This window comes from Catharus ustulatus, chromosome 17 (assembly GCF_009819885.2).
Source record: "Catharus ustulatus isolate bCatUst1 chromosome 17, bCatUst1.pri.v2, whole genome shotgun sequence".
Lineage (NCBI taxonomy): Eukaryota > Metazoa > Chordata > Aves > Passeriformes > Turdidae > Catharus > Catharus ustulatus.
In genome coordinates this window covers 14,783,680-14,802,320 of record NC_046237.1, presented here as the reverse complement: position 1 = coordinate 14,802,320, position 18,641 = coordinate 14,783,680, and the positions used below count along the sequence as shown (strand labels likewise).

The window sequence follows — 18,641 nt, the reverse complement described above, 5'->3', positions numbered from 1 at the left end:
AGTCCTAGCTCCAATCACCTCACTCCCATGGGGCAGCCCTGGCCAGACATCCCAAAACAGCAAAATCCACAGATTCATAATCATCTCTGTAACCACCAATACCTGGATCAATACCTGGATCGCCTGAGGTCAGGCTGGGAATCCCTGGCAGAGGGAAATCCAAGAACTCTTGCTCTCTGTCCTGCCTGGACCCATGAAAGCTCCTCATCTGCCCTGCACACACCTCCAATGGCAGGCAGAGAGTGAGAGGTTGTTTCCCCAAACAGGCTCCTCAGCCTTCCCTAGGACAGGACTCTGCAGGCTGGGCATGGAAATGCCATCATGGCATGGGAACACCATCCCACCAGGAGAAAGCACCCTGAGATCTGAGACTGTGTCAGGAGCAGGCATTGCCCTGCAGCCCAGAGCTGGCAAGGACATACCAGCCCATGGCAAGGTCACTCCTGTCCATGGCAAGGTTGGGCATGGCAATGCCATCAAGGCATGGGAATTCTATCATGGGATGGGAATGCCATCCTGCTGGGAGAAAGCACCCTGAGATCCGAGAGTGTCAGGAGCAGGCACTGCCCACCAGCCCAGCACTGGCAAGGTCACCCCAGTTCATGGCAATGTCACCCCTGTCCATGGGCAGGAAAACACACGTGCACTAGAGTGAACAAAAGTCCTGAGCAGAAGAGGAGCGGGAAGTGAACAGTTGAGCCTAATTTGTGTGAGTTTGTAAATGAATTTCACTGTGGCAGATGGTCAGTAGATTATTTTCCAGAGGGTTAAGCAAGACCCAGATTAGGAAAAGCTGAGAAATTTTGATGCGGCATGCAGGACGTTATCTTGGGGGTTAGGACCCTGGTGAATTTGAGGGGGTCCTGACTGTGCGTGAGGGCGAACAGGCACAGGGGCATCTGAGCAAAGCTGGGCTCTGCAAAAAGGGCAGATGGGGGACCAAGCGTGCAGCTCCTGCACACCAGGTTGGCAACACCACCAAAAGGTGCCCCCCAAGCTTTCCACGCCCTTAAAGCCAAGCTCCTGGCTGGGGTGGTTGGTGGTTGGTGCCCCCCAGCTGGGTCAGCCCCCTGTCTTAGAGGGGACATCTGGGTTCTCCAGGGGACCCGTGCCCTGCCCTGGCCCCGCGCGGGGCCGTGCCCACCGCTCGCAGTGCCCGCTTCTGGCTTGGCATCCCCGGGAGCCGGGCTGGGGCTGCCGTGCCGGGCGGGGCGGGGGTGCTGCGCCGGCCCCGCTCCGCTCCCTGCCCTGATTTCCTGGTGGAAATCCCAGAGTCTTTTCCAGATCCAGCTCTGGTTTTGGGGGCAGCCATCTCCCTCTCCCTCTTTCCTCTTCCCTCCTTCTGCTCTCCTTCCTCCTCCTCTCCCTCCCTCTTCTCCGCACTGTGCTCTCCGGGGGCTCTGGGTACCGCTGCAGCATCGCCAGCCCCCTCCATGCAGGCGGCTGGGGCGCGGGGCGGAAGGGGAGGGCTGCGGGGGCCAAGCTGAATGAATGGGCATCGCCTCGGTGCCGCTCCAGCCTCCGCATAGGGGCGAGGCGGCCGCACCGCGCCGCGGGCAGGGGGGCAGCGGGGCCGGCCAGCGGCCGGGTCCGGGCCGGGCCGGGCCGGGCCGAGCCGAACCGGGCCCCCCGCCCAGCCCACCGGGGCGCTGCGAGGAGCGGGCGCTGCCTCGCCGCGGGACCCGCACGGCCGGGCCAGGTGAGGAGGGGCTGCGGGAGGAATGGGAGAGGACCGGGAGGGCGGTGCGGGGCGCGGGGATGGACGGTGCGGGGCCAAGGTACGGACGGTGCGAGGAACGGCTTTGACGGTGCGGGGTGGAGGGATGGACGGTATGGGGTGAAGGTGTGAGCGGTGCGGGAAGGGGCCGGCTGGTGCGGGAGGGATGGCCGGACGGTGCGGGGTTTGTGGCCGGGCGGTGCGGGGTGGATGGCCGGACGGTGCGGGACTGGGCTGGCTGGTGCAGGGCTGGGCTGGCTGGTGCGGGAACGGGCAACAAGGAGTTAAGCGGCTGCGGAGCAACCGGGCTCAGTGCGTGCGTGTGCGTGTGCGTGTGTGTGTGTGTGTGTGTGTGTGTGTGCGTGTGCGTGAGAGAGATCCCGCACACCCGGGGGGCGTGGCCCAGCCCACCCCACGCGTGTCCGTGCGGGGCAGGGGCGGCCGGCTGCCGGTGCGGGCTGCGGCGTGGCGGGGCCGCGGCTGCGCAGGGGTGCGGGAGCCACGCCAGAGCCCGGCCCCGCCGCTGCCTCGCTGCTCCCCGCATCACAAATATGTGCGTGTGCGGGAACCCCCGGCCCGGCGTGTGCGGGGCACCCGCTGCAGAGCCGCGCCGGCTGCGGGACCCACGGGGGTCGAGCTGCGGGGCTGAGGGTGGCCCCGTTTCCCGGTGCATGCCCTTCGCAGAGAGCCGGGGTGGGGGAGCGGCCCCAGTCCCGGCGTGTGTTTGCCCGCTCGGGGTGCGTGTGTTCCCCTTGGATGTGCGTGTGTTTCCCTTGGATGTGCGTGTGTTCCCCTTGGATGTGTGTGTGTGCCCCTCTGGAGTGTGTGTGTGCCCCTCTGGAGTGCGTGTCCCTCTCTGGGGGTGTGTGCGCCCCTCTCGGGGGATGTGTGCCCTTCTGGGTGTGTGTGCCCTGTTGGGGGTGTGTGTCACACACACGCGTGTGCAGTGGTCAGGGGTGATGTCCCTGCGGGTGTGCAGGGTGTGGGGGCTGGAGGTGTGTGCCAGGGACGCCACAGGGGTGATGGAGGGAGAGGGCTCTGTGGGGAGCTGTGTGAGCATGCCCGTGCCTGGGCTGTCTGCTCCCACCGGGCCCCAGCCTGGCTGCAGCCCCCCGTGGTCTCTGGGTACCTGTCCCCATGCCACGAGTGGCCACCCTGTCGAGCATGGCCTCGGCCTGTGTTTGCTGTGCCTGGGATGTGCCCTGTCCTTGCCTTTGGCCAGGATGGCTCGCAGTGTGTAGAGCTGCCTGACCCTCACCCCTCTGCCCGACCCTCGCCCTTCTTCCAGTGGGTTTTCTCGAGTAAAGGTGCTCCAGCTTGCCCAGAGCCATGGGGCTGTGGGGAGTGGAGTTGGCAGGGAATGGATCTGGCTGGCAGTGCCTGGCAGGTCAGTGCCTGCTGTCCCTGTCCCTGTGTGCCAGCCCTGGAGCCTCTACACAGCTGCACCAGGGGCCTGGATCAGTCCCAGAGTGGTGGTTGGGTAATTGCACTATCATTAGACTTTTGAAGGGGAAGACAAATATCCCCTCCATGTGCCAGTCCTCCCCCACGTGCCAGTGCCCTTCAGGAGAGAGGTACCACATAACAAACTCCTCTCTGGCCTTTGCCATGACGCAAAAGCATCAAAATCTGGAATATCCAGGATGAGGCCTGGGCAGGAACGGGATTTAGAGCCTTGTTGCCATCATTTCCATTGGAGTTTGGCATCAACGTGCCTTTGAGGAGCAGAGCCTTGGTGACCTTCCTGACCCCGTGCCTGCTGTGGGGCCAGGAGCAGCCGTGTCCGTGCAGAGGCATGGGGCTGGCGTTCTACAGGACCTGGGCATCTTGGATCATTGCCTGCAAAATGGACTCTTGGAGCCTCGCAAATCCACCTCCAACTGCTTCCCCGAGGAAGCAGAGCACAGAGCCAGCCCAGGGGCTTCTCAAAGGAAGCTGCCTCTCCTGCTCTGGGATATGGGGCTGCCGCTTGTGCCGACAGGAAAATGAGACTTTTCCAGCTCTGGGCTTGGCAGATGAGGCTCCAGTGTCTGCAGCAGCCCGACTCCCTCTCTCCTCTCCCGTGTCCATGACGCACGGGTATGGTTGGAAGCACGGCTGTGAGTGGCGAGGAACGGAGCAGCTCCAGGGAAACATGCCACTCTGCAGCAGGAGACTCCTGCACCTTCCCACACCCTCGTGCTGGGCCCGATTTCACCCTCGGGGCATCAACATCTGGTGAGCCAGAAAAGAAATGTAAATCGAATAACCATCAGGAGTAATTGGAGACCCGTTTGGAAATTGGTTTGCTACCTGCATGCCTCCCAGGCAAGCTTTTCCCTGTTAACCATTGTGCATCTTTGCATGAAAAACGAGGCTTTATTTCCAGCCTGGGTAGCGACAGCGCAGCGGGATCTCGGGATGAACACGCTGTGTCCCCTCTAATCTGCCCACAATCAGCACCGAGCTGCTGCTGCCACCGCCGCAGCCGCAGAGATGGAGAGCCCTGGATCCAGATGGCAGCTGCCTTCCTCGCTGCCCACATCCTCCCCTTCCCATCCGCAGTGCAGGGCAGCAGAACAGGGCAGCAGCCCACCAGGACTGTTTCGGTGCCCAGCTCAGGCCAGGGCTGTCAGGTCGTGCTGAGTGCTGCCAGCCCCGGGCCAGGCAGCCCCGGGCTGCCAGGAGCTGGGCTGGCTCCCATTTGCTCTTGGCTGGAGTTCAAGGAGCTGAGTCGGTGCTCAGCGGGGCTTTTCTTGCCCTGTTTCCAGGGGGAGACCCTGCCCAGGATCTGCAGCTGGCTGTGCTCGGACCAGACCCACTGGGGTAGGCAGCCCCTCATGGCAGCACCACAGCTCCTGAGGGAGTGGGGTGGGCTGTGCTGGGCACCCAGGGCAGGCTCAGCATCACCCACCTCCCACCAGGAGCCTGTTGGAGGGGGATTCTGGTCACAATCACTGAGACAAAGGGGCTGCAGAAGATCTCCGGCTGTTACTGCGATGGTCAGGAGCAGTCCTTTTGGGCAGTGAGGCAGCTTTGTTATTCTCATTTTGGGGGTGTGTTTAGCTCTGTGCAGAATAAACAGGGGTGAAGATTCTGCTCAGATCTGTGAGGGAAGCTCAAGGTGTGAGGCACTGAAAGCTGGGTTCCTACAGCAGAGTTTACTGAAGCCACACTCCATGGCTTGGCACCAAGCTCCTGCAGGCCGGGCTGGGCATGTGCTGCTCTCCATGGCAGGGTTTGCAGGTGTGCTCCTCACCTCGTACCTGCTCATAGCTCTACTCTGGGAGATCCCTTGGATCCCTCTGTAGGCAGAGACTGTGGCTACACCAACCATGCAGCTCCTGGTAGACGCTGCTGTGGGTTCTGTGTGTGACCCCATGGTTTGGGTGTGCAGGAAAAGGTCCTGAGCCTCTTCTTACTGCAGAGATGTTGTAGAGGAAAGGTTCCCACCATGTTGAGCCTTCCTGTGCCAGCTCCAGCTCTGCTCAGGAAGGCTGCCATGGATGTCAGCCTTTCCTGTGGTTGTCTGGTGGCTCTGGACCATGGGCTGTCAGGAATATTGTCTTTCCTGAGAGCTTTGCTCAAATGAGGCCCAGCTGCAGCTCTTGGCCAAGAGAGCAAAGCTGCTGCAAGGAGGCACAGCACAACTTCCAGAGCTGTTACAGAGATGTTGTGGCAGAGGGCTGGAACTAGATGATATTTAAGATCACTTTTGACCCAGATTGGTCTCTGATCCTGTGATTCTATGGTCTTGATGGGTTTTATGCCCTCTGGGGGAGAATGGGATGAGGGGCAAAGAGACAGGCAGCCCCAAACCTACTCTGCTGGCTGTGGGATAGTTTAGATGTTCCTGAGCCTGGCTTCAGCAGTCCCTGGGATATGTGGACCCTTCTGTACACCTCTTGATCGATGCACATCTCTTGATCAACTCCAGCAGGGAAGGGCCCTATTTGCTCAGGCCTCCCACAGCTACCTTGGGGTTTGGTGTCCCTTGTATCTCCTGTGTTGTCCACAGGGCTGTTGCTGAGGATTTGCAGGAGCTGAGCTCTCTGCAGGAGCTTTGAGGTGACACTTGTGCTCAGGAGAAGTGGTAAGGCCTGTCATAAGCATCATGAGAGTCCCCTTACATTGAGTATTTAATATCCCAATCCCTGAGCTGTTTGTCTCCGTGTGTCTCTGCAGGACAGGGACCACCCACACCATTTTCCCTGGCAGGTGACAGACAGTGACAGCACCAGGCTCCAGCCATTCCAGGGGGGCTGGACAGCCTGGCTGGGGGCTGGGAGGCTTGGATCACCTCCCCACTGCTTCCCTCTCAGCTGGGCTGAAGTATTTTCTTCATCCACAATGTCTCAGGGCCTTGGTAGATGAGCAGGTGCTGGAGGTGTCACTGATTCCTCACACTGGATCCTGGGGTGGTCCAGCTGATAGCCAGGAGTCCACAGGGAGCAGCTTCTTTCTGCCGGCTGAGCTGAGAAGTACTTGTAGTGAGCGTCCCTGGGGTGTTCCAGGGCATCCCCTCGTGCCCTGAGGAGCCTCTGTTGGTGCCTGGGGTCCCCATGGGAGAGCAGAAAGGAGTTAGTTGTGTGTCAACCTACTTTGAGTCAGACTGGAGTCCTCGGCTACAGCCACAGGGACCCTCTCAGTTTGCTATGGGAGCATCCTCAGAGTGCCAGTGCTTTCCACCATTTCCTTGCCTCTGTGCTCCCTTGGCTCAGCTCCCTGCCCGCCGGGGTCCTGCCCAGGTCTTGCTCTGTGCCCATTGACCACAGTAGTCTCCAGGCACCCACTGTCTCGGGGCTGGCACAGCCTTGCCACGCTCTCCTGTCCTTCACCCTCAGGGTGGTGTTGGCTGAGCCTTCCCGGTGTGGGCAGGGCACGTCCTGCTGCTCCAGCAGCACACAGCACCCCTGTGGTATTTATAGGCGCCAAAATGTTATTCCCCTGCCAAAGTATTACGGAAATAGGCTCAGTGTGTGTCATAGGAGAGAGGATTTTAATGGCACAGTTTTCACTGTGGGAGTGAAGGTGACGCTCCCGCACTGTTTTCCTTGACCGATCAATCCTTCCCATGGTAGAGATGTGATGGCTGCTCTGGGGCTTCAGCTGGGGCAAGTCCTGGATGTGGGCACCACAGCCAGCTGGGACAGGGACCTGCTGCCTTGCCCCAGGGACCACCTCCCTGCTGGGGCAGCTGGGGCTCAGGGCTGGGGTTAGGACTGAGCAGACCCAGCTGATGGACAAGGTCCTTTGTCAAGGGATTTTCTTGCTCTGAATAGTTTGAGGTGATTTTCTGAACAATCAGAAAGGGCTGCTTTGGCATTTTCTAAATAGCCCACCCTCCTGTCTCAGCTGGACACTGCTGCTAGTTTTGGGAAGAGCTCAAAGTCCAGTGACAGTGATGTGTTAGGAGGTGTTTCAGCTGGCTGGAGAATGGAGCATTTCTCAGCTGTCAGCTCACAGCCACTGGTACCATTCCCTTTCTGACCTGCCTGCTGGGGGAAAAGCCTCTGGGATGGGAAAACCAATGTCATGGCAGGACGAGGTTTGGATTGTGCTTTCCAAGCAGGATACTGGATATATGGAGGAACATGGACAGACAGACCTTCACAGCACAGAGGTGTGTCCTGCCCCTGCTCAGCATGGGCAGTGACACTCCCTGAGGGGGTGATGCTCATGGAGGGGATGATGCTCCCAGAAATTGTGTGCCTGCACGTTGAGGCAGAAGGGACAGGCAGGAATGGGGTACCCAAGCTCCCCATGAGCTCCTCAGTCCTTTCCTGGCTCAGGAGTCCTGTCCCCAGCCCTGAGCTGGGGCTGTGAGCAGGGGACAGCTGCCCTCCCGCTGCTCACTCAGGAGCAGTGGGGGGCTAGGTGGGCTCAGAGCCCCCTGTGTGACCTGGGGACAGGAGGCTGCTGCACACTGGGGCTCCCTAGGTTTGGGGACCCAAGGAATAGAGTGAGGCCTCAGAGCTGCAGCAGCTTCTGTCCATGTGGCCCTGTAACCTGCATGTCTCCTGTCTTCTGCTTGGAGCTGTGAGCTCCAAGGGGGATGGAAATCTTCCCCTCCTGTGGCTCCCCAGCAGGCTCTGGCACTGCCCACCTGAGGTGTGGGCAGCGCCACTCCTGGGGCTGTGCCCAGCCAGGGCTGCTGGCCAGGGGTCAGTGCCTCTCTCCTGTCCCATGGCAGTGCATCCCACAGGCACAACAGCCAGGTCTTGCAAAGACAGCTTGGGAACTGGGAACCGATGAACTGGAGAAAAACACCCATCCCACACAGCCCAACCTGTCCTCCTCCCTCCTTGCCTCTCTTCTTCCCTGCCCAGCACTGCCTTGGAGAGCTGCAGCTCACAGTCTGGTGCTGGTGCCCCGTGGGATGGACACACCTGAGCTCCAGGGCATCCCCTGGCCCGGCACTCCTGCCCACAAGTCTCCTTTACCTCCTGCCTTTGGGGACAGGGTGCTGCGGGTGGGACTGTGACTGTGCTGGGGGCTGAATTCCTGCCCACACCTGCATGGCTCCCACCCCCCATGCCTGCCCTCAGCCTTTCCACCCCGGGATTTTCCAAGCAGTCGTTCCCTTCTTGGGTGGCTACTTATCCCGAGATCAGTGCTGAGCGCTCTCCTCCTCCTCCTCCTCCTCCTTGCTGCACTGTCCCTTAGGACGAACCATTCAGCCTGCTCCTCCTCGTCCTTTTCCACTTCATTAATGAGTCTCTTTGCACTAAGAAGTCGTAATAGCTGCCAGGGGATCTGGAAGGGCTGTGCAGAGCAGTGGGGTGGCCACCAGCCCAGCTCCCGGGATTTAGGATGCTGGGCACTGGGGCTGGGATGCTGCAGGGCTGCCTTGGTGCTGGCTGAGCCCCTGGCACAGCACGAGGGCAGTGAGGGAAGAGGGAGGGGACAGTCAGGGAGTCTTTTGCCCACATGCAGTGACAGGAGGCAGAGAAAGCAGCTTGGGGCAGCTCCATCTGCCCTGCCATGGTTTTTTGCCCATTTCTGCCATCCAGGGTGTTCCTCACCCTGCTGCAGGGCTCCTCCTTTGGGGGTGCCATGGGCAGGGGCTGGCCACTGATGTTCCCACAGAGGCCTGTGGCTCTCACAGGCCTTCAGACCCAAGGGCTGCACATGGCAGAGGGTAGGGGTCAGGGGCAGCCCCCAGTCCCGCACCAAACGCCCGTCCCCAGCACACGCCTGCTGGCAGCACAAGTGTGGCACCTACACGTGGTGCCTCACTGAAGAAGCTGGACTTTGCAAACACGTTCTGTGGGCATTGCTTTAATTTCCCAGTGTCTCAACACTCTCCCAAACCTGAGAAACTGAGATGGTTTCTGCTTTGCGGAGAGGGAGGCTCCTGTTGTCGCACTCTCACATACGCACGCATCACACACACAGAGAGACTCTGATTCCTCTCCCTTCCCACTTTCCTCCTCCAAATGACTTCAAACACTTTATGAAAATGTTATTTTCTCCCAAACTGTTGCCTTTCTGCCTTGCTCTCCTGAGCAGCCTGTTGGCTTTCCCTGGGCTCCCAGTGTGCAGGGGTAGGGATGTCCCTGCAGAAGGGGAAAGGTGCTGGGGTTGCTGAGCTGTGCTGGGGTGGCTGAGCTGTGGGCGGGGGGAACACCAAACCTGCCTGTACTTCTAGTGGGGCTCATCTGATCCTTCAAAGTTGCTCTGGATTGAATCACTGAATCCTAGAATGAGATTGAAAGCGTTGAAAGGACATCACAGACCATCCGAATCTATCTGCCTGCCATGGGCAGGGACACCTTCCAATAGATCGGGTTGCTCCAAGCCCCATCCATCCTGGCCTTGGACACTTCCAGGGATAGGGCAGCCGCAGCTTCTCTGGGCACCCTGTGCCAGGGCCTCAGCACCCTCATAGGGAAGATTTTTTTTTCAAAAAATCCAATGCAGTAGAGAAAACCCCTACTTCAAGGTAGTGCAGTGAGGATACAGTTGAGAGGTGCTCTGCATGATGCCATGGGGGTTCCTGTTCTCCAGGAGCACGTGGGAAGATGCCCCCAGCCCTGTGGCAGCCTGACTTCCACAGGCAAGACCTGTTTCCCCTGTCCATGGCAGGCTGTGCTGTCAGAGCATCCTCTGGGCACACAGGGCCCCGGGCCAGGCTGGAGGAGGGCTGGAGTGAGCCCCTCTGCTGCCTGTGGCAGGGGCTGACTCACGGTACTCTCCAGTCACAAGCAGATGGATGATTTGATCACCTAGCAACCAAAATAAGTCATGGATTAAACCATCATCCCCCGGCAGCCCCCAGCCACTCCCCAGCCCCTGGGCTTCCCTGGGATGGGGCTGGGGGAGCAGGACCATGCCTGCCACCCGTACCTCAGCAGCAGTGGTTCCAGGGCTGAGCTGGCTGCAGTGAGGGAGGGGGTCCCCTAGGACCAGCTCCCAGGGACGTCCAAGGAGCATCTCCAAGCATGCACAGAAGGACCAGGTCTCTGGCACCCTTTGGACAGGCTGCTGACAGTCTGGAGCATCCAGAGATCCTCTGTCAGGAGAGAGAGTCTTATGCCAGGACCTCAAGAGTGAAGTTTCTGGGAGAGTGAACACAGAGAATTATGGATGGGATCCTCTGACTCTGTGTCACCCCCTCCACCACCAGTGTCCTTGGCTTCAGCCCAGTCCCTTGCCTGGTACTGTCCAAACCAGAGAATAATCCCAGCATGGTGTGTTCATTCCAGTTGCTCCATCATGGGCAGGAGGATTTTGCTCCTGGCAGAGCCATTGTGCTGCCTGAGGTGGCATTTACCTCCTGATGGCTCCAGCCACCCCCAGAGGGTCTTGGCACAGGGCTGCTATCCATGCCCCATCCCTGAAGTGTCCAAGGCAGGTTGGATGGGGCTTGGAGCAGCCTGGGACAGTGGGAGGTGTCCCTGCCATGGCAGAGGATGGCACTGGATGGGCTTTAAGATCCCTTCCAAGCCAAGCCAATTCTGGGATTCTGTGATCCTGCCACAGCCCTGAGGGGATGGGCCCTCCTGAGGCAGGGGCTGAGCTGAGCTGGAAAGCAAGTGCTGGGCAGGGAGAGGGGCAGGAGGAGGTGTGAGGACGCTGTCAGGTTTGGGGTGCTGGATCCTGCTGGGCTGGCTCCTGTCCCTATGGCACTGCTTTGGTGTTTGGACCTTGTGGCAGTGTGGGATCACTCACAGTCTGTGGGGAACCCAGTATGAGCCAGGGTCAGGGGGGTGGGATGGATACACCAATCCATCTCAAGTGCCCAGACCCACGCAGCCATCTCCTGCCCAGAAGGAAGCTCCCATCTGGGCCGTGCCGGGCCATGCTGTGTGCGGAGCTGTGCCATTCTCTCCTGTGGCTGGAGGCAGCAGGGCCATCCTGGTGCCATCCCAGTGCCAGCCTGGGGCTATCCCAGTGCCAGGCTGGGGCCGTCCCAGTGCCAACCTGGTGCCAGTGTGGCGCTGCTGGGCCCAAAGCAGGGCTCAGGAAATAGGGCAGCCCAGCTAGCAGCTGCTCTTTGTGGGACACTGGTGATATAATTAGATGAGACGCCCTGTTCTGTGCCACGGGAGCCGCCATGCCCCGCGGCCCTGGGAGCCCCACAGCCCTACTTTGGTGGCACTGCTTGTCCCAGCGAAGGTGAGCCACTTCCAGCAGGGAGCTCTGCCTGGATGACCACGTGTCCTCTCCTCTGCTGGGGGTTTGGTGGCTTTGGGAGACTCTACTGACCTGCAGAAGAGGGTCAGGGAGGTGATGGTGGCAGGAGCTGGGTAAGCCCCTCATCCCACTTGGGTCCACCCCACCTTCCTGCCTGTGGGATGGAGTGACCAAATCCAATGCCTGCCACAGCTGCAGGACATGGAACTGGCCTTGGAGCCAATGCCCCACAGACAGCCAGGGATCAGAGGGCCACTCTGAGTCAAGCTTTAACCTCATTAGAGAATACCCCAAACTGCATCTGTTCTGACTCTGGAGAGCCCTGTCCCCCTGAACACCCATGCTGGTACTCAGAAATGCCCGTGCCTGAGGCACACAGCGTGGCTGAGCATCTCTGCCCCAGAGCATTCCACACGTCCCAGACCACACCCTCCAGGACTGCTCATCCCCATGAAGATGAGTTGTATTTGATAATTACCACCTGGAGCTGTGTCAGGGGGGGGGTTAGGCTGGATATCAGGGAAAGGCTATTCCCCCAGAGCGTGCCGGGCTCCCCAGGGAACAGTCACGGCCCCAAGGCTGCCAGAGCTCTAGGAGCGTTTGGACAGCGCTGCCAGGGATGCCCAGGGTGGGGGTGTTGGGGTGTCTGTGCAGGAACAGGGGCTGGACTCAGTGATCCTTGTGGGTCCCTTCCAGATCAGGATATTCTCTGGTTCTGTAGGAACTCCTGCTTTGTGATTCTGACCTCAAAACCATCAAATCCAGCCATTTTTGCCCCTGCCAAGAAGCCAGGAATGTGTTTGGTATCCCCATTCCTCCAGCCTCTTCCACAGGAATGTGCTCAGGCCAAGCCAGGTCCATCAGGATCCCTCTGTCAGGTTCCCATCTTGGTCCAGGGTGGATCTGTTGGTGCTCCAAAACCATCCCATAGCCTGTGGCAGAAGCAGCCAAGGCTCTGTGGACAGAAGCAAATTTCAGAGAAAGCTAAGAAGAATTTTATTTCCACAAATGTCTGTTTACATTGAGCTACTGGTTTCCAGTGGAGCTGGGAAGCTGCTGTAACCTTCCTGTCTCAGAGGGTGTGAAGGGATATTCCCTGTGCCTTGGGCTCAGAGCTGGGCTATTGGAGCTGCTCTCACGGCAGTGAGAGGAGCAGGAAGGAGAAGAGCATTTCCAACCATGGGCAGGAAGTCACCCCCTGAGGGTTGCCTGGGGCTGGGGGACACATGGGGACATTTTCCATGAGGAGAAGTTACAGCACATTGTGGCCTTTGGGGAACTTGGTGAGAGGAGGAGCCCTGGCTCACCCTGAGTGCTGGCCCTGTGCAGTGCCCTGAGAGGGGGGTGCAGGTGGGGCTGCCCTGCCTCAGTGCTGGTGCAGGAAGGTCCCTATAGCAGCCTGTGGTAAGGGCCCAGTGTAGGAGAGCTGTTGGGAGCCTCCTAAGTTTTCCTGAGACCCACTGGGCTGTGACAGAGCTGTGGGAACAGTGCAAGAGGAGCAGGGGTGGCAGCAGGACTGGGTGTTGCTGAGGGCTCCCATGGCACAGAGCATCTCTTGACCTTTGCAGTGCTGCCAGAGGCTGGGGCAGGCTGGAGGGAGAAGTATTTTTGGTTGGAGAGACAGAATGGTGAAGAGCAAACCACCAGTATGGGTGGAGAGAACTCAGCTCTGCCCTGGAACCAGCTCAGACACTCCTCAAAAAGGGTCTCAGTGGGGTCTTTGTGGCCAGAGAGAGCCCCAGGCCATCCCTCCTGTGCTTCTCCCCAGGATCAGAGCAGTTGCAGCCCAGCACGGAGCCCTCAGAGCCCTGCCTGCCTCTGCTGGGGGAAAACCTTCCTGTCCCCTGACATGCTTTAACCAGCTGTGCCATTCCTGCTCCTCCCTCACTCTGCAGGTGGGATGGGAAGGTTTCTGCTCAGCTGGACGTTTTTGGGCAGGGTCGCTCTGTCTGTCCTCCACTGCAGGAGGGAAGGAGCAGCTCCTCAGGGACCTGCTGGCATTGCTGGGGAAGGGCAGTTCACGAGGAGATTCGCAAGGAAGAGGTAGGAATAAATCCAGACCTGTGGGTTTGAGGAGGTCATGCCAGGTTTAAATCAAGCTCCAGCTCTCCAGTTTTCCCCAGTGATCAGAAAGGTGAAACTGGAAAGGAGCCAGGGAATAAAACCCAGGGCACCTGCACCCTGTTCTAGGAGTAACAGGAGACATTGGAAAAATGCTCCTCAGCTGGCAATGCAGACAAGGACCTGCTGGGGGCTGGAGACAGCCCCAGCACAGCTCCTGCTGTGAGGGCCTGTCTGGCAGCATGCAGGGTACAGGGAGAGCCCAGGGGCCTGGGGGCTGTGCTGGGCAGGGATTCTTATCACCTCCCTGAGCACCTCACTCTGCCAGCACCATCTCTCCTCCCCAGCCAAGAAAAGACAATATCTATTTTTTCACTGAAATTCACTGTTTTTGTAACTTTTATCATCATGGGAACATAGGATCTTGCTTTTCCTGGAAGGCCATGGATATCCACATGTAACTGGCACAGTGGAGGGGCTGCAGTTTGGGCAAGGGATCTTCTTCCCTCAACTGCTCTGCTGGGAAATAGGTGGCTGCAAAACTCATGCTCAAATGCTGTAAAAAATGTGGCTGCAGGTCCTGTTCTCTCTCAGCTCATATGTTTGTGGGCATAAAGAGCTTTTAGAGGTAGATTAACTTCATTAAAATTGAAAGCACTCATTAATGGCACTGTAACTCCTCTGGTAATGGCTGGGCCAGGCTCTGTGGTGAAGCTGCTCCTCTGTGGGTGCCTGAGGCTTACCACCCCTCCCTCTGCTTTCCCAGTAGCTTTGCAATCCTGTGTTAGGCGATGCTGTGGCAGGGCTGTGCCAGGGCTGGCTCAGTGCCCAGGGGCAGCAGGGGGGGAGACCCCAGGGGGGTCCTACGGGACTGGAGGGCAGGGGTATCCCTGCCCTGGTGCCCTGGGGATGTGGCTTGTGCTTCTGGCTCTGTGCTCTCTACCGTGAATAGTCTTGGAGCACATAGGGAGGGAAATGAGCCTCCTGGCTTTGTGCCTGTCACTGGAGTGGGGTTTGGAAGGGCTGTGATGCTGGGGAGTGGACATGCACTAGGATGAGTCTTGGGAAAACCAAGGCTGTGGAGCTGTTCCTGAGGTGTTCTGGGCCCACCTGTGCTCCTGCCTGACCTGGAGCTGGTCCTGCTAGAAGCTACAGGGGACACAGGGGCCCTGCCAGGGACAGCGAGGACTTGGAAGGGGCTGAGGGCCCTCCTGGGCTGGGGCAGTGTCCCGTGCCTGGACGCTGCCTGAAGGGTCCAGAGCAGCCTCCGTGCACTTGGCATCACGCAAACCCTACAGGCTCCTGCCTGCCATGCCCAGCAGGTGGGCACAGGGCTGGGGGCTCCTCTCAGAGGTGTGGCCATGCCTAGCTGCACCCCACGACCCACAGCTCTCAGGGAGCCCCAGCCCAGCATGGACCTTTGTTTTTGGAGTCCTGACCCAGCCAGACCCAGCCCGTGTCACACAGGAGGCCTGGGTGTAGGGAGCTGGGGTGCTTTTGCTGCTGCCTAGCCTCTGGTGGCACTTCCCATCATGGGAAGGAGGGTCCTGTCCCCCCAGCCCGGCGCCAGGCTGCCCTTCCCTGGCAGCAGCCACAGCAGCAGCAGATCCGATTTGTCTGCCCTGCCTTCACTGGCCCCACTAAGCAGGTTTTAATTTTGTTAAATAAATACGAAGTAATAGCAGCAGGGCTGGGAGCCAAATGGCCTGGGGACATCCTTGGGAGCTTTGTAGCGGGGCAGGGCCAGCTCTGGGAGCGAGAATGGGGTCGGGCAGCGCTGCTGGCAGCAGGGCTGGAGGGGTGGTCCTGGGCTTGCTGCTGGAGCAGATGTGGCCCCTCACGGTGCAGGGCTCGTGGCACCACACTGCCTTCAGAACAATTTCTAAATGGCTGCTAAACACACTGTCAGAAGCACACTCATCTTCCCGTCCTAATTAGTGGATCAGACAGTAATTTGTAATCCGTTTGAATAGGAAGATCTGAGTGTCTCGCCCTGAGCTGGGGCAGGACGTGGGGATGGCAGCGTGGAGCAGAGCTCTCGGGGCAAGAATGAGGGCTGTGTGGTGCAGGGTCCTCTTGGTGCCTGCAGGAATTGCTCTGCCTTCTCAGGTTCCATGAGCCTTCTGCTTTCTTCAGAATTTTGGCATTTTCATTTCTCATTGTGGTACCCAGCACAGCATCCCCAGCAGTAGGGTCACAGGTCACCTCCTGCTGTCCCCACAGTGGTGGCAGTGGCAGGGGACTGTCCCTGGTCACCAGGGCCCTACACAGCACTGGCAAACAAGCTGGGCATGGCCACACTGGAGATAGGCTGGGGCCAGGGTAACCCCCCAGGGCAAACCCATCCCAGCAGGGGTCTGGTTTTAGGTGTGCTGGTGTTTGTGTTTTCAGCGATAGGGATGAGACCTGGAGCAGAAAGATGGAAAAAAAGACCAAAAGTTGAAAAACAAGAAGTAAAAGAGGAGCGGGTGAGGGTGTGAGTTGAGGAGACACAAGACGGAGAGCAGGAGCAGCCCCGGGTTGGATGGGCAGGGAGAGAGGCTGAGCTGGGGCCATCCAAGGCAGTGTGCAGAGCAGCAGTTTGGTGTGACAACCGCAGCTTAACCCAAGTGCCAGCGCCTCTGTGTGGCCCTCGGACAGAGCACAGGAGCAAGGCAGGGTGGGGATGGAGGGGGGGTCCCGGGGGTCCCAGCAGCTTCCCTGCATTGCAGGGGCAGGGACGGGACAGTGGCCGTGGTGTGGAGCGGGACTGAGCCAGGGGAAGGTGACAGGCAGTGGGGTGGCCTCTGGTGTTGGGCTCACAAACAGCCCTGGGTTGATGGGCACGGGTGGCAGGCAGGCTCAGGCTGTAGCAGAGCGAGGGCAGCAGCACGAGGGACAGGGTCACCCTGCCCTCACCACGGTGGCACCGAGCAGCTCCGTGCGGGCGGTGTCTTTAGCATCAATTAGCTGGGGAAAAGCACAAGTGTCCTGCATGCATTAACCTTTAGAAACGCTGGAGTTGGAGGGAAGCACAGGGGAGTGGGGCAGGCACGGCTCAGCATGCCAGCCCTGGTGAAGAGCCTGGCCCGGGGACGCGGCCTTGGGGACAGCCACCCGTGGAGCAGGGCGGGGACAGAGCCGGCCCAGGTCGCAGTGCAGAGATCCCGTGGAAGGCAGGAGCTCCAGGCAGTGACTTCAGGGAACAGCACTGTGCTGCTGCATCTCCCTGCCTTTAGCGAGTGCGGGTAATGGCAGCAGTGACTCACCGCGCTTTACTCACCGCTAATGACGAGCAGGGTTCCGGGTGACTCCGGCTTAGATAAACCCAGCCTCTCCTGGATTGCCATTACCGGGGCAGAGCCGTCGGGCGCTCCGAGAGGGGAAGAACAGCACGGACAAGAAGACCATCATCTTGTCCGTGCTCCCCCCAGCCCCAGCCCCCCCACAGCTCCCCCGATGCTGAGGATCTGCAGCAGAGCCAGAGGGAAAAGGAGAAAGGCAGGGGAGGCTTCAGGAGCCACATGCTCAGTTCTGGAGCTGTTCTTGTAACCCAGCCCACAGCTGCAGCTGCCCATGTGTCCATGAGGGAATGGTGAGAGCCCCCAGCTCCCCGAGGAGCAGCAGGAGGTGTCTGTGGGATGGAGGGGCAGCACGGAGCAGAGGATGAGGACCCTCATGAACTGCGCTCACTGCAGTCCCTGTTTTTACAGAAAGTTCTGGGTCGGGAAGTGAGAGTTCCTCTGGGGATGAACTGGAAGACAAGCCTCAAGCCAGGCCTGACTGTGAGTGGCTTGCAGTGAACTGCTGATGGCACAGGGTCCCAGCCTGACCCCGTACTTGAGCGAATGTCCCCCACGCCCCCGGCCCCTCCTGCGCTGCCAGGGCTGTGAGTCACGAAGCCGGGATGAGCAAGAGCCCGAGGCAGTCACACGGAGCCCGAGCCATCATCACTGCCGTGGGCTTGCCTGCCAGCCTGCCAGCTTGTCACGCTCCCCAGGGACGAGTTGGTGGCCCCAGGCATCACTGGCTGCTTTAGGCAAACCAGAGGCCCACCCAGCACAGGTGGTCCCCTCCAGGCACTCCACGGGCAGTGGGAATGTTGACAGCAGCATTAGCACTGGATTTGGTGGTCGGGGAATTGGCGGGGTCACACCCTACTGCCTCCATGTGCTGGCAGCACACTCAGCTCTGTAGGGGACCTGCGGGATGGGAACAGTCAGGAATGTGCTGGTTGCGAAACCCCTTCAGGAGCAGGATGTGAGGATGGAAATAGAAACGGTGCTGGGATGTGAGAGGTGGGGAGGGGCTCTGTGGAGAAGGACACCGAGCTCTGCCTGTTTTCCCGGTGCTGCTGCTTCCCACTGGCTCGGGGGAGCTAAAGGGGCTCCTCGACCCAGCTGGAATGCTCTGTCCAACCTCCATGGCCACACCATGCCCTGTCTGCAGCAGGGTGTGTCCCTGCTGGCACCGGGGCCAAGAGCCAAGGGGAGACACAAGAGTCTGAGAATTCCTTGCAGCCCATCCATCTTTAGATGCTGGATACATCCAAACCACTCCTAGGATGGTTCCTGCCTGTGTTCCTGAGCTGTGTGGGGTTGGAGGGGTCAGGGCTTGCTCCCCGGGGCTGGGAAGGTTTTCTGAGGCTGGGGCTGGAGGCTGGAGCCAGGGCTGCTCCATGCTGGCAGGGCAGGGGCTCATCCTCCATCCTAACCAGGCATGTGTTGGCTCACTTGGATCAGAGAAACTCCTCCTCAGACAGAAGGGCTCGACAGAGGGAACAGTGGGAGGTTTCTGGGGGCTCCACAGGTGCTGTGAGCCTGGAGCAGGGGCTGGAGAGGGACATGGGGTGTAGGGTGTGCCAGGCTCATCAGAGTAGCCCTGGCACCTGTCCTGCCAGTGGGTGAGGGCTTCCTGCAAGTCCATCCTTACTGCCTTAGGCCAAACCTGGGGTTGGAGCTGCTTTGTTTGCTGTAACTGCCCCACACTCTGCCCAGGCTGCAAGGTGTCACTTCTGGGCACAGGGACCTGCCAGGGCTGTCCCCAGGGCTCAGTAGGGTGGGGGTCAGCGCGACCCTGTCCGTCCCTGGCTTAGCCCTGGCATTGGCCACTTGGGGAGCACAACCTGCCCAGACCAGCTATGTGTGTATGTGTGTGTTGGACAGCAAGAAGTCGTTTTAACATGTCTTCTTCCCCCTTTTCTCCCTGAATTAGCGGATCTGGGACAGAGCTGGCTGCTGGTGTTTGTTTGCCACACACGCACACA

General features: G+C 59.6%; 1 protein-coding gene across 6 annotated transcripts in view; it reads left to right on the top strand.

Moving 5' to 3' along the window:
* The first annotated feature begins 1,637 nt into the window (after positions 1–1,637).
* The window catches only part of DLGAP4 (DLG associated protein 4), a 139,193-nt gene continuing 122,189 nt past the window's right edge, over positions 1,638–18,641 (top strand). For 3 of the 6 annotated variants that reach the window (XM_033074871.2, XM_033074870.2, XM_033074869.2), the window contains exon 1: positions 1,639–1,699. The gene's annotated coding sequence lies outside the window, so the exon portion shown is untranslated. Of the gene's footprint in view, positions 1,700–18,641 lie in introns of all 6 variants that reach the window. The other 3 variants (XM_033074872.2, XM_033074867.2, XM_033074868.2) reach the window with 2 other exon arrangements.